The 12,819-nt window shown below is 44.9% G+C and overlaps 1 protein-coding gene across 4 annotated transcripts in view; it reads left to right on the forward strand.

Annotated features, from left to right (window-relative positions):
• LRRC4C (leucine rich repeat containing 4C) overlaps nucleotides 1–12,819 on the forward strand; it is a 3,131,096-nt gene that overhangs the window by 394,502 nt on the left and 2,723,775 nt on the right. The gene's annotated exons all lie outside the window — the stretch shown is intronic.

The raw sequence follows: 12,819 nt of genomic DNA on the forward strand, positions 1-12,819 counted from the left end.
TAAGGTGGATTCAAATTGACCAATGAAAAATGTCTTTCTACTAGTACTCATGTATGAATACATTGTCCTTGGAGCCTTGGAACACAAGTTGCAACATGGTTTGCCAATTATTTTGGTATCTGTACCTTCATTGTCCGCACCTGCAGAGACTGACCTTGCTTCAAAGGGGATGTAACTGGCCTAGTACGAGACCTTGGAGATAAGTGTATTAGTCATCTCTACTGGAAAAATACAACTCTAAGCAAGAATATATGTTTCATTAGTTCAAGGAAAAGCCACGCAGTTAGAATTTGAGACCAGGCAACTAGGCCAAAGCCTCTACTAAATTTAAGCTAAACATAAAACAGTTCAACAAGAAATCATGGCACACATTTGCAATTATGACGGATTACTACATTTTTAAATTCTTCATGATTAAAAATGCACGTTTATAATATTGGCGAACTACTCCGAGGGCACAATTTCCCTCTTGCATTATTTTCTTTACTAAAATCACACTGCATTATATGATTTTTGGTTACATGATATATGAATATATGTCGGAACCTCTTTTTCTGCGTCATCACTCTCCAGCACCCCCAGCTCTCCCTGCTGTGCTTGTCTCAACCTGGTCCGATGGTGAAATGTCTCCTCGTTGGGGTCTCGGTCCTTAGGGCTTCTAGCCATACATCTGGAGTTTGTTTACATTCTGGCACGGTCTTGTCATCAGCACCGAAATGTGCGTTCTCCCTTGCAACTTGTCACTGAATTGTAGTGGATCTAACCGCAAGGAAGCATCATCGTGTAGATTTCAGGAGATATTTATTTCATCTCAAAACTTCAGTAGCACCACGTGCCAAATGACCGTTGCAGCCGTTATCCATTCTAAATCAGAGCAGGGCGTGTCCATGGACATTCCTACGCTACCGAGCTCCGAAATGCATCACCAGAGTAGGTTTTTGCTGTATCTTTCCTGGTGGGCGGCGACATTGGATACTGTGATATTTCCAATACAGAGTACCAGTGCAATATTGGAGATTAATAAATCGAAATGCGCGGATCCAACGCTTCGCACCGAGGCCGCGATCCCCGACTTCGCGCATCGACTTGTTCTCACTCTTCACCAAAGGTATTGTACTTGGGGGTCTGCGCGACTCCGTGTCCGACGCCGCTGGTGTCGGCTTGTTGGGAACGACTCCATCACGAAGCTGTGTTAACACCTCATCGAAGCATTTTGTGTTTCTAAGCGCTATTTTTGAGTTTAATCTTTAAAAATTCATAACTTGACTTGTGTATGTTGGATTCTTGTCGTTTTGGTCTTGTTTTGTCTAGATAAATATTTCCTATTTTTCTAAACTGGTGTTGTGTCATTTTGTAGTGTTTTCATTAAGTTGCTGTGTGTGTTGGTACAAATACTTTACGCCCAGCACTCTGAGGTTAAGCCTACTGCTCTGCCAAGCTACCAAGGGGGTAAGCAGGGGTTAGCTGAGGGTGATTCTCTTTTATCCTAACTAGAGTGAGGGTCCTTGCTTGAACAGGGGGTAACCTGACTGTCAACCAAAGACCCCATTTCTAACATTGGTGACCAGCGGTCGGGATTTGGACTTGTATTTGTACTTGACATACAGTAATTAAGTGTACACTACTGTTTTGATCTCAGACCACTACGTGACCACATACTACTTGTCTTGTGATTCTGCTTTTTGTTCTCTGATGTCCTCCTGGAAGTATTGCTAATATTTTTGGACTTTGTTTTTTGGTTGTGAAGCCTTTTGCAGAATGGAAGTCCAGTTCTGGCACCTATTTATGTATAAAAAATGGCAGCTTAAAGCATTTTGCATGGAAAGGGGACTGGCTGTGAACAAGAAATCCAGAAGGGAGGATCTTGAGTCAGCCCTGTTTCAGTATGAATTGAAACGTTGTCAGGCAACACCACCAAATGAGTCTGAGGAGGATAACTACTCTGAGGAGGTGGACTACTCCGAAGAGGAGGGCAGTGGCCCTGAGGAGGGAACAGAAAGAGATGATTGGCTCCTAGCTCGAATCCGGAGTCTGGAAGAGCTAGATGCAGAGCTTGAGAGGGCTGAGGCAAAAAGACTTTTAGCCCTGGAAGAAGAAAAGATTGCAGCTCAAGAGCTGAGCGGTAAAGAGCTGAAACTGGAGGCCGGAAGGGCTGAGTCCAGTTCAGATGGTGGCAGCAAAAATCTTGTATCCATTACTGCTGAAGAAGTGCACATGCCCAGAGATGTGGTGCCCTACTTGAAGGAGGGAGTTAACACACGCCAGGAGGTTCAGGGGTATGAGGTAGCTCCAGTGATGCACAGGGTCCCTGAGGTGGATTGGGGAACTGGCATGGGGAGTCATATTCCTACTGGTGGGAGGGACACTCTACTGACTCTAGGTGAGAGTGACAGGGAGAGGGGTTCCCCCCAGGTAGAAGTCCTGGTTATGGAGTGTGAAAACATCCCAGAAGAGTGTGGGTTGAGTGTCAGGGACAGTCAGGTACTGTCTCACCAGTCTCAGGAGGGTGATGTGGGGTGCTTTTTCAAAGCAGAGTCACTGGATGGTTGGGTGAAGGGTACTTTGGTTAATTCATGTGAGGGGCTGAGTGATGTAATTGCTGGAGAGCATATGTCTAGTCCTTATTTTCCAGAGCTATGCCAACACCAGGTGGAGTGTGAGTTCTCTGACCCCAGGGAGCTTACAATGGAGGCAGACTTCTGGGTGAGTACCAGAGAGTCTGAAGAGGCATTTGGGGGTGCTCCTGAGAGGAGTGGTCTAGGTAGTTCCCAACCAGGTGAGGTAGGGAAGGATTGTAGTGTCCCAGGTAGGTCCCAGTGTAGTGGGATGGGTGAGGGACCCCATGTCCAGTCTCAGAGGAGAGGGAATGGGGATGGGTTGAGGCCCAAGGTGCCCGAGATCCGGTCCCAGGTCCTGGAGGGTTCCCTGCGGGAACACCAGGAGGGGAGCCTAGCCTGTACCATAGGGCCATCTGTTGAGGGAGACCCCACAGTGTCAGGAGAACTTGGGGGGGCGGCTGTAGCCAGCGTCCCACCAGTTCTGGTGTCTGGCAGTACCACTCCTAGTGAGGGGGTGCAGAAGTCCAGACAGAGGGTTGAGAGGGGGTTGCGGACCCCAGTGGAGAACCTGGAGGGTCAGGGGTCAGCTCTGAGAGCAGAGCCCCCCATGAATGACCTTGGTGAGACCATTTCTGGGCTGGGGGGAATCCAGACTCTGTCAGATTGGCAGAGGTCAGGAGACCTGCGCCAGCCAGACTCTTGTGTGGCCCTTCGGGACAGTGTGTCCCTTGAGGGGGGTAAGTGTGCCCCCCTGGAAGTCCTGGTGTGCCAGGCAATGGTTCAACCGCAGGGTGGTGACTCTGGGTTGAATGATCAGGTTCAGGGGGTAAACTCTGACCTGATGGGGGGTAAGTGTGCTCCCAAGGAAGTCCTGGTGTGCCAGGCAATGGTTCAACCGCAGGGTGGTGACTCTGGGTTGAATGATCAGGTTCAGGGGGTAAACTCTGACCTGATGGGGGGTAAGTGTGCTCCCAAGGAAGTCCTGGCGTGCCAGGCAATGGTTCAACCGCAGGGTGGTGACTCTGGGTTGAATAATCAGGTTCAGGGGGTAAACTCTGACCTGATGGGGGGTAAGTGTGCTCCCAAGGAAGTCCTGGTGTGCCAGGCAGTGGTTCAACCGCAGGGTGGTGACCCTAGGTTGGATGACCAGGTTCAGAGGGTAAACTCTGACCTGGTAGGGGGTAGGTATGCCCCCCAGGAAGTCCTGGTTTGCCAGGCAGTGATCCAGTCTGTGGGTACAGACCCTGGATTGGGAGGCCAGGTTAAGGGTGTCCCCCCTGACCTGGAGGAAGGGGCTACTGCTAACAGTGCCCCTACCATGTTGTCTTCTGGGGGGGCCACTCCTAGTTGGGTGGTTCAGGACCCCAGAAGAGAGGGCAGGGGGAGGGAAGCCTCACCCCTGGCCCTGGTCCAACCTGAAGGTACAGACCCCAGGTTGGAGGATCAGTTGCAGGTTAACATCCCTGCACTGATGGAAGAATTGTGCAGGACTGCTTCTACAAGCACCCTGACAGTTTTTGACTCTGGGGGTGCCGCTTCTGCAGGGAGGGTACAGAGCCCCAGAGGGGAGGACCAGGGTCAGGTTGTCATCCCTGACCTGGTGGAAGAGAGAGTGGTCAAAGGGTGCCAGGCACCTGGGGCTACCACCCCCCACTCTCCACAGTCACAGTGGTTAGAGAGGCCTGAGGTCGGGCTCTCATCCCTGACAGTTGTCTGGGGCCACTGTGGCTTGCTGTCCTGGTGGACAGAGTTGCCCCTGGGGGGGGGAGGACGAGAGTCACACCCCGGGGGTGGAGTGGGCAACACCACTGTGTTGGCCCTGGTGGTACTATCTGCCCATTGCAATACATCTGTGAGCAAAGTAAAGTTAGGTGTTGCACAGATGGTGTCTGTAGATGTGGAGAAGGATTCCCCATGGGTGAGCTTAGTGGGCCCTGAGAGTATGGACAGAGGGATCCAACTGGAGTCAGGAAGGCGTAGAACTGGAACATGCCCCTGCTGTTGTGGGCCTGGGTCCCTGTTCTATCGCCCCAATCAGGGAAGTACATCAAGGTATTGATTGTTCTCCCCTGGCTTTAGGCTGGTAGGGGGTCGTGTTGGACTTTTGCTTATGCAGGGTCATCCCCAGACTTTTTTGCCTCCTGCCTCCTATATTTTTCTGACATGTTGCTGTTGGCTTTTCAACTCTGAGCACTTTACCACTGCTAACCAGTGCTAAAGTGCATATGCTCTCCTGTTTAAATTGTATGTAAGTGGTTTATCCATGATTGGCATATTTGATTTACTAGTAAGTCCCTAGTAAGGTGCACTAGAGGTGCCAGGGCCTGTAAATCAAATGCTACTAGTGGGCCTGCAGCACTGGTTGTGCCACCCACATAAGTAGCTCTGTAATCATGTCTCAGACCTGCCACTGCAGTGTCTGTATGTGTAATTTTACACTGTAAATTCGACTTGGCAAGTGTACCCACTTGCCAGGCCTAAACCTTCCCTTTCCTTACATGTAAGGCACCCCTAAGGTAGGCCCTAGGTAGCCCCAAGGGCAGGGTGCAGTGTATGGATAAGGCAGGACATATAGTAATGTGGTTTATATGTCCTGACAGTGAAATACTGCCAATTTCGTTTTCACTGTTGCAAGGTCTGTCTCTCTCTCATAGGATAATATGGGGGCTACCTTTAAATATGATTAAAGTGTAGATTCCCCTAGAGAGTAGATGGACAGGTGGAGTTTGGGATCCCTGAACTCACAATTTAAAAATACATCTTTTAGTAAAGTTGATTTTGAGATTGTGCGTTTGAAAATGCCACTTTTAGAAAGTGAGCATTTTCTTGCTTAAACCATTCTGTGACTCTGCCTTGTTTGTGGATTCCCTGTCTGGGTCAGTTTGACAGTTGGGTTGTTTTTCACCTCACACCAGACAGTGACACAAAGGGAGCTGGGGTGTGATCTGCATTTCCTGATTAGCCATCTCTGCTAGGAGGGAGGGGTGGAGTGGTCACTCTCATCTGAAAGGACTGTGCCTGCCTCTGACAATGCTGTCTCCAACCCCCTGGTGTGTGTCTGAGGCCTTGCCTGGGCAAGGCAGGATTTCACAAGAAGGTGTGAGTCCCCTTTGAAGAAAGGTGACTTCAAAGACTAAAATGGGTATAAGAAGGGCACCCAAACTTACAAACTTCAGAAACACTTCTGGAATCAAGGGGAACCTCTGCCTGGAGAAGAGCTGATCGCTGAGGAACAAGTGCTGCCCTGCCTGTGACTGTGCTTTGTGGAGCTTTCCTGCAGTGCTGCTTCTGCCAGAGTAAGAGGGCAAAGACTGGACTTTGTGTGCCTTCCATCTTGAAGAAGAAATCTCCAAGGGCTTGATGTAGAGCTTGCCTCCTGTTGTTGAAGTCTCAGGGATAGCAAAGACTTCTTCCTGCCAGCACCTGGAGTCTCTGGAGAGACCCCTACTCTGCTCTGTGGTGCCCTTCCAGTTCCTGGGACCCTGAAAGGAGAGGCTGGCAGCCTAAGGACAAAAATACATGCACCGAGCACCGTGCGGAGAAAAGATCGACGCGAATCCGATCGCGGCTGAGAAAACGACGCGACGCCGGTTCCGCAGCTGAGAAACGACGCCGCAGGAAACGCGACCGAAAAACCGACGCCCGGAGCAGGAGAAACGACGCGCAGCATCGCTGACGGAGGCTGAGAGATCGCACCCTGCGCCGCGGGACTTTCGGATCGTCGTGTGGCTGGCTTTTTCAACGTGCACCGCCGTGCCGAGTTGTTTTCGACGCACACAGCCGTGCAGGGTTACTTTCGACGCACACCGCCCGTGCGGGGTTATTTTTGACGCAAACCAGGTACATTTACACGCTAGCAGCGCTAGTGTGTTGTTACAACTACCTAAAGACTCTTTTTATTTTAAACCTTTTAAAAATCATAACTTGACTTGTGTATGTTGGATTCTTGTCGTTTTGGTCTTGTTTTGTCTAGATAAATATTTCCTATTTTTCTAAACTGGTGTTGTGTCATTTTGTAGTGTTTTCATTAAGTTGCTGTGTGTGTTGGTACAAATACTTTACGCCCAGCACTCTGAGGTTAAGCCTACTGCTCTGCCAAGCTACCAAGGGGGTAAGCAGGGGTTAGCTGAGGGTGATTCTCTTTTATCCTAACTAGAGTGAGGGTCCTTGCTTGAACAGGGGGTAACCTGACTGTCAACCAAAGACCCCATTTCTAACAACTACCAAAGGCAATCTACACTTTAATCATATGTAAAGGTAGCCCCCATGTTAACCTATGAGAGGGACAGGCCTTGCAACAGTGAAAAACGAATTTAGCAATATTTCACTGTCAAGACATATAAAACACATTACTATGTGTCCTCCCTTAGCCATACACTGCACCCTGCCCCTTGGGTTACCTAGGGCCTACCTTAGGGGTGTTTGACATGTAAGAAAAGGTTTAGGCCTGGCAAGTGGGTACACTTGCCAAGTCGAATTTACAGTTAAAACTGCACACACAGACACTGCAGTGGCAGGTCTGAGACATGATTACAGAGCTACTTATGTGGGTGGCACAATCAGTGCTGCAGGCCCACTAGTAGCATTTGATTTACAGGCCCTGGCACCTCTAGTACACCTTACTTGGGACTTACTAGTAAATCAAATATGCCAATCATGGATAAACCAATCAACCATACAATTTACACAGGTAGCATATGCACTTTAGCACGGGTTAGCAGTGGTAAAGTGCTCAGAGTTCAAAAGCCAACAGCAACAGGTCAGAAAAAATAGGAGGCAGGAGGCAAAAAGATTGGGGATGACCCTGCATAAGCAAAAAAGTCCAACAGTGATTTTAATAAGTCCTCTTGTTTATCCCTATGTCATCAAAACAGTTGAATGAAAGAATCTGTATCTCATTTTTACAGCCTTGAAAAAGTCTCTATGATGAAACACGTGTCGGCTGCCTGTTTGTTTTGGATACCACATTTAACGCAGGAAGTGTGAAAAATAAATCAGGAAAAATAACAACTACAACCTTGCAATATTTTTTTGATTATATTTCATGACAATTGGTCTTCCTTTGTGTGCTTTGGTATTCATTAATTATTATTTGCCGAACAGGGGATTTCTCTGATTCTGGCCATTGCACCCTAGGTGGCAGGGTGTGTAGATCAGGAGAGCACCAATCCAACTTTGTGTTTCTGTACATTATGATTTCCCTGTACTTATGTACTACTTGGGTTGTGCGAACACTATGTCATAGCCACCATTTCTTGTGTGCATTATGCAACTCTGTAGTGTTTGAGTCAGTTTGCTAAACCTCTGACCAACTGATTCAAAATGTCCATTTAAGAGCCCTCCTTATTCTGTACTGCCCTATCAATAATGCCACCAATCTACTAATTTCCAGAGAGGACAACAGAACAAATACCCAGGAAATTAGCTAAATGCAGAACTAGGTTAATGAGAGCTTCTCTTTTGTACACTGGGAAGAGAGGGGACCCAAGCTAAACAAAACACTATGGGGCATATCTATCAATCTTTCATGCAGAGCAGCAAACCACCTTGTTGCACTGTACTGCGCAAAACAGCAGGAATACGCCATATGTAACATTATGCGGCTGATTCCTGTCCTTTCCTTGAGTTGTTGCACAAGTGTTTGCCGAACACTAATGCAGGCACCCTTGTGTCATGCTGCAAGGAGGCCTGCTTTTCAGGCAGGTGGTTTTTGTGCAGAAAGGGACACCTGCCTGCACAAAACCAATCCTCCTCTTTCTACCCGTGTAGCAGAATGTAGAAAGAGGAGAGAACAAGGCAAAATAAAGATATTTATCCTAATTGCGCCTCCCTTGGGGAGGCTAATATTTTGATGCATTCCCAGGTCTACCACTAATGGTAAATCTGATAATGCACCAAAATCTATGTGTTGATGCATGGCAACAACAATGCTCCACCCATGGGATGCCTCCCTGAAGCAGATTAATGCAACGCTGCCTGCATTGCTCCATAATCATCAAGCCACACAGGGTTGCACCCCCGTACGTGGTGCAAGGGTGACATAACGCTATGGTAAATATGCCCCTATGTTAGTGGGTAGAGTCTGTGTGTGGCACACAATAGTGGAGAATTAATCAGTTCACTCACTGCACAGGTATCTTATTCCATATGTTGACATTCCTAGTACAATGAGTAATTTGGAAGTTACTAATAAACATGCAGAAATACTCACTAACATCATTGTATTTGTAAGCTGTTCTCTTTTAGTTTTATTTTGTGAATGCAGTATTGCTCTTTTAATTGCTTCATTATGATATATATGTTTACTTGACAACCATTTCAAATTGAGTAACCAGGATAGCCAGGCATTAATGTAAAGTAGCACAGAGCGGTAAATGCCTGCTGCAAAGAACAGATCTGTATTTTATGTGGATAGCTGAGTAGATTAGTGAACCCAGCCTTTATGAGCACTTTGAAACAAATGAAATGTACGTGAGAGAGGGGCTATGGAGAGATGAGGGGCACTTTTGCTGGGTGGTAGTGAGGGAATCCACGGAGGAGGTCAATGTGTAGGGGAGGAGGGTATGCCAAAAAAGATTGTCGCACTGAGCGCCACCGGCACTAAAGCTGGCCCTGATGCTATGTTACACCTTAGAGTCACCTGCTTTCCATGAGCTTCAGACTTCAGTTACAAGTCAGACAATGTGTGTGAGACCGACCAGTAGACCACAAGATCAACTGTGCATTCCACAAATTCACCTATTTGTAGGAGATATGTCTCCAGCTAGCCCAATCAAGTGGCCCAATAAAGAGCCACCCCATTACATCTTTGAAGTCCTGATGATTAGGAAGAGCCCCCATTCGTGGGCTCAACCCACACTATTGCATAGACACTTCTCATTTGCAACTTGCTAGAGTGTCCAAAGCAACTAGGATTAGCGTACGTAGAGCACAGGATGGTGGTGCCATGCAAGAAGGCTGCTAACTGAATGTTCGCTGTCTGTCACATCAGAATATAATGAATTGCGGTTATTACAACAATAGTCTTTATATTAGAAATATGTTTACATTGGGAGAATCATTGAAGGTAAGTGTTTTTCTTATTAATTTATATTATTTAATAATAATTTATTGGTATATATATATATATATATATAAATAAGAACACTTCGTCCAGCGCTTCCTTGCCGCGCCTGATCGCCAGTGGTGCCAGTCCTTGACGCGTGCCACCGCGTATAACATCCAACAGGTTCTTGCAATAAAACTTCCAGTTTATTCACTCGTGGAGTGCTGTCTGCCTTAATCATTTTAAGGAAGTGTTGGATATATATATATATATATATATATATATATATATATATATATATATATATATATATATATATATATATATAAAACACCAACGTTGCCAGACATCCGAGGCTGCTAATTCAGTAGCGGTCCAGGCGTGGACCTAGCCATCCACAAATTATTGCCAACAATCCTCCTGTTACATGCAGAGAGTTCCCGGACACCAAATGGAGGTCCAAAAAACGTTTATTCACCAATGCTTCCTCCCAGAACAACGCGTTTCAGCCATAGCCTTGATCACAGAACAATTGAGAGTGTCTCACAAACCCACTATATTTCACACACAGCATACACATAAGGACAAAAAATAAAAGAAGGACTATCAGGTCACCCAACTAGCCCAAGTGTGCAAATATCAGCACCATCTTCGAATGTCTAGAATGGCCCATAAGCTACACCGAAGTTGATCTTACAATTGCTCTCTTTGTACATAAATTAATTGAATCTCTATATAATCATTCAAATAGCTTACATATTGCATATAAAATAATAAATATTACATATTAAATACTGTTAATAACCCAAATGGTCCAGAGCAGTTTTCTACCTTCATTACATACAGTATATGGTATTAAATATTAAATATTAAATATTATCAATATCCAAAATAGTCCAACATAATTTTTTTTTAACATAATATGCACTGAATACCATTCTATTCCTAAAATATCCACATTAATTACTCTCCATGACCTAATTAATTATAATCATTTGACTGACATCCATATTAAATATTAAATATTTTAAATGCTGTAAATATTAAAAGATAATTCAAATATACCTTGACAGCCCTATATTAATATTCAAAACAATTCCTATACATGTGTGCAAATATTTGTCTCTTACTACCTACCACTAATCAAAACACCTCCCACACTGTCACAACTATCACAAAAACTTTTTATATAAAAACACCACAAAGATAAATAACATATGATTAGAGTAACTGCCAAAAAATATATATATACACATGTCCAGCAGCTTCAATTTACCTAAAGGCACATTGATCTCCTCACTTGAATTTAGACCCCCAGGGCTCAGGGTGCTGAGTTTAATAATCAGTTTTGATTCCAAAATCCTCATTTTTCTCTCTCTATTACCTCCCCTGATACTGGGTTTAATCTGATCAATGACTGCAAAACTCAACAACCTCTCATCCCCATTATGTTTATCATGGAAATGCCTTGCCACTGGGTATGTTCTATCAAAATTACGAATTGCTTGAATGTGTTCAAGAACCCTCTTTTTAGCCTTGTGTATTGTACTGCCCACATACAGTTTCCCACAAGGGCACATCAGACAATAAACACAAAAATCTGTATTGCAATTAAAACGTCCTCGAATTTGGTACATCCAATGCCCATTCTCACCACATACTTTAAGGCAATTATTGCTGTATTTGCATGCCTTGCATTGTCTGCAACAGAAAAAGCCCACAGAGTGATCAAGTGACGTAGCTCTGACACTATCCCTAGTTATTCTATTCCGGCTGAGATCATCTCTCAACGATCTGCCCTTGCGAAACGTAATCGCGGGCGCCCCCGGGATGGTTCTACCTAAGGTGGAATCATTCTGTAGTATATGCCAACTCCTGTTCAGAATCTTTCTCAGGACCTGTGACTGATTAGAATAAGTTGTTATAAATCTTATCTTTTGATCGCCTCCATCTGAGTCCACTCTGGGGTATATTAGATTTTCTCTCTTTATATTGTCCGCCTTATTTTTAGCTTGAAGAATCATTTTACTCCTATACCCCCTCTCTAGAAAACATGAAAGCATATTGTCACTTTCTTTCTGATAGTCCTCTCAAGTACTACAAATCCTGCGGGCTCTTAAAAATTCCCTGAAGGGAATACTGGCAATAAGATTTGATGGATGGGCACTGTTCGCATTCAATATGCTATTACCCGCCGTCAATTTTCCATGAAGTTTAGTCCTTAGTGACTGTTCTTGGACTATAACTTCCACATCAAGAAATGCAATCTGTTGTTTACTACTCTGATCGCTTAGATGTAAGTTATAGTTGTTGTTATTGAGAAAGGCTACGAAGTCTCCAGCGGAAGTCTCATCACCGTTCCAAATCACAAAGATGTCGTCTATGAAGCAACACCATAGAATGACTCTTTCATCAAAGTCGGTGAGCTAGTGGATATTTGCTCCTCCCATCAGCCCATCACCAGATTTGCATAACTTGGTGCGAAGCAAGTTCCCATAGCCGTACCCTGTGTTTGTTTGTACAGCTTATCATCAAAGAGAAAGAAATTGTTATTGAGGCAAAAACTGATCATATCACAAATCATTTCCGTATGCATCAGAAATGAAAGTGATCTTGCCCTTAGAAAATGTCGAATTGTTACATACCCTAAATCATGTTGGATGCAGGTATACAGGCTAGTAACATACATTGTTACAAGAAGATAGTCCTCTTCCCATTCAATTCCATCAATAATCCTTAAAAACTGTGTTGTATCTTTCATATAAGATGGAAGACTTTCAACAAAAGGTCTAAAAAAATAATCAATGTACCTAGACGTGTTCTCCAGGAGAGACCCCATAGCAGAAACAATAGGTCTCCCCGGGGGATTCACAGTATTTTTGTGTATCTTCGGTAATAGGTACAGAATGGGAATTACTGGTGAATCACATTTGAGGAAATAATATTCCTCCCAGTTGAGCAGCCCTTTATCCCTCCAATCCACTAACATCTCAAAATATTGGGTGTTAGATTTTTTGACATCAATCAGATTTACTGGTATATAGCAAGTTTGATCATTCACCTGTCTCAATCCTTCTGCTAAATAAGCATCCTTATCCAAAACAACGACATTTCCCCCTTTGTCTGACTGTCTGATTACAATACTACTATCATCCTTCAAACCTTGAAGGGCCTCACTTTGTACCTTAGTCAAATTCTGTTGTTCGTTCTTACTCA

This window comes from Pleurodeles waltl, chromosome 3_1 (genome assembly GCF_031143425.1).
Source record: "Pleurodeles waltl isolate 20211129_DDA chromosome 3_1, aPleWal1.hap1.20221129, whole genome shotgun sequence".
NCBI lineage: Eukaryota > Metazoa > Chordata > Amphibia > Caudata > Salamandridae > Pleurodeles > Pleurodeles waltl.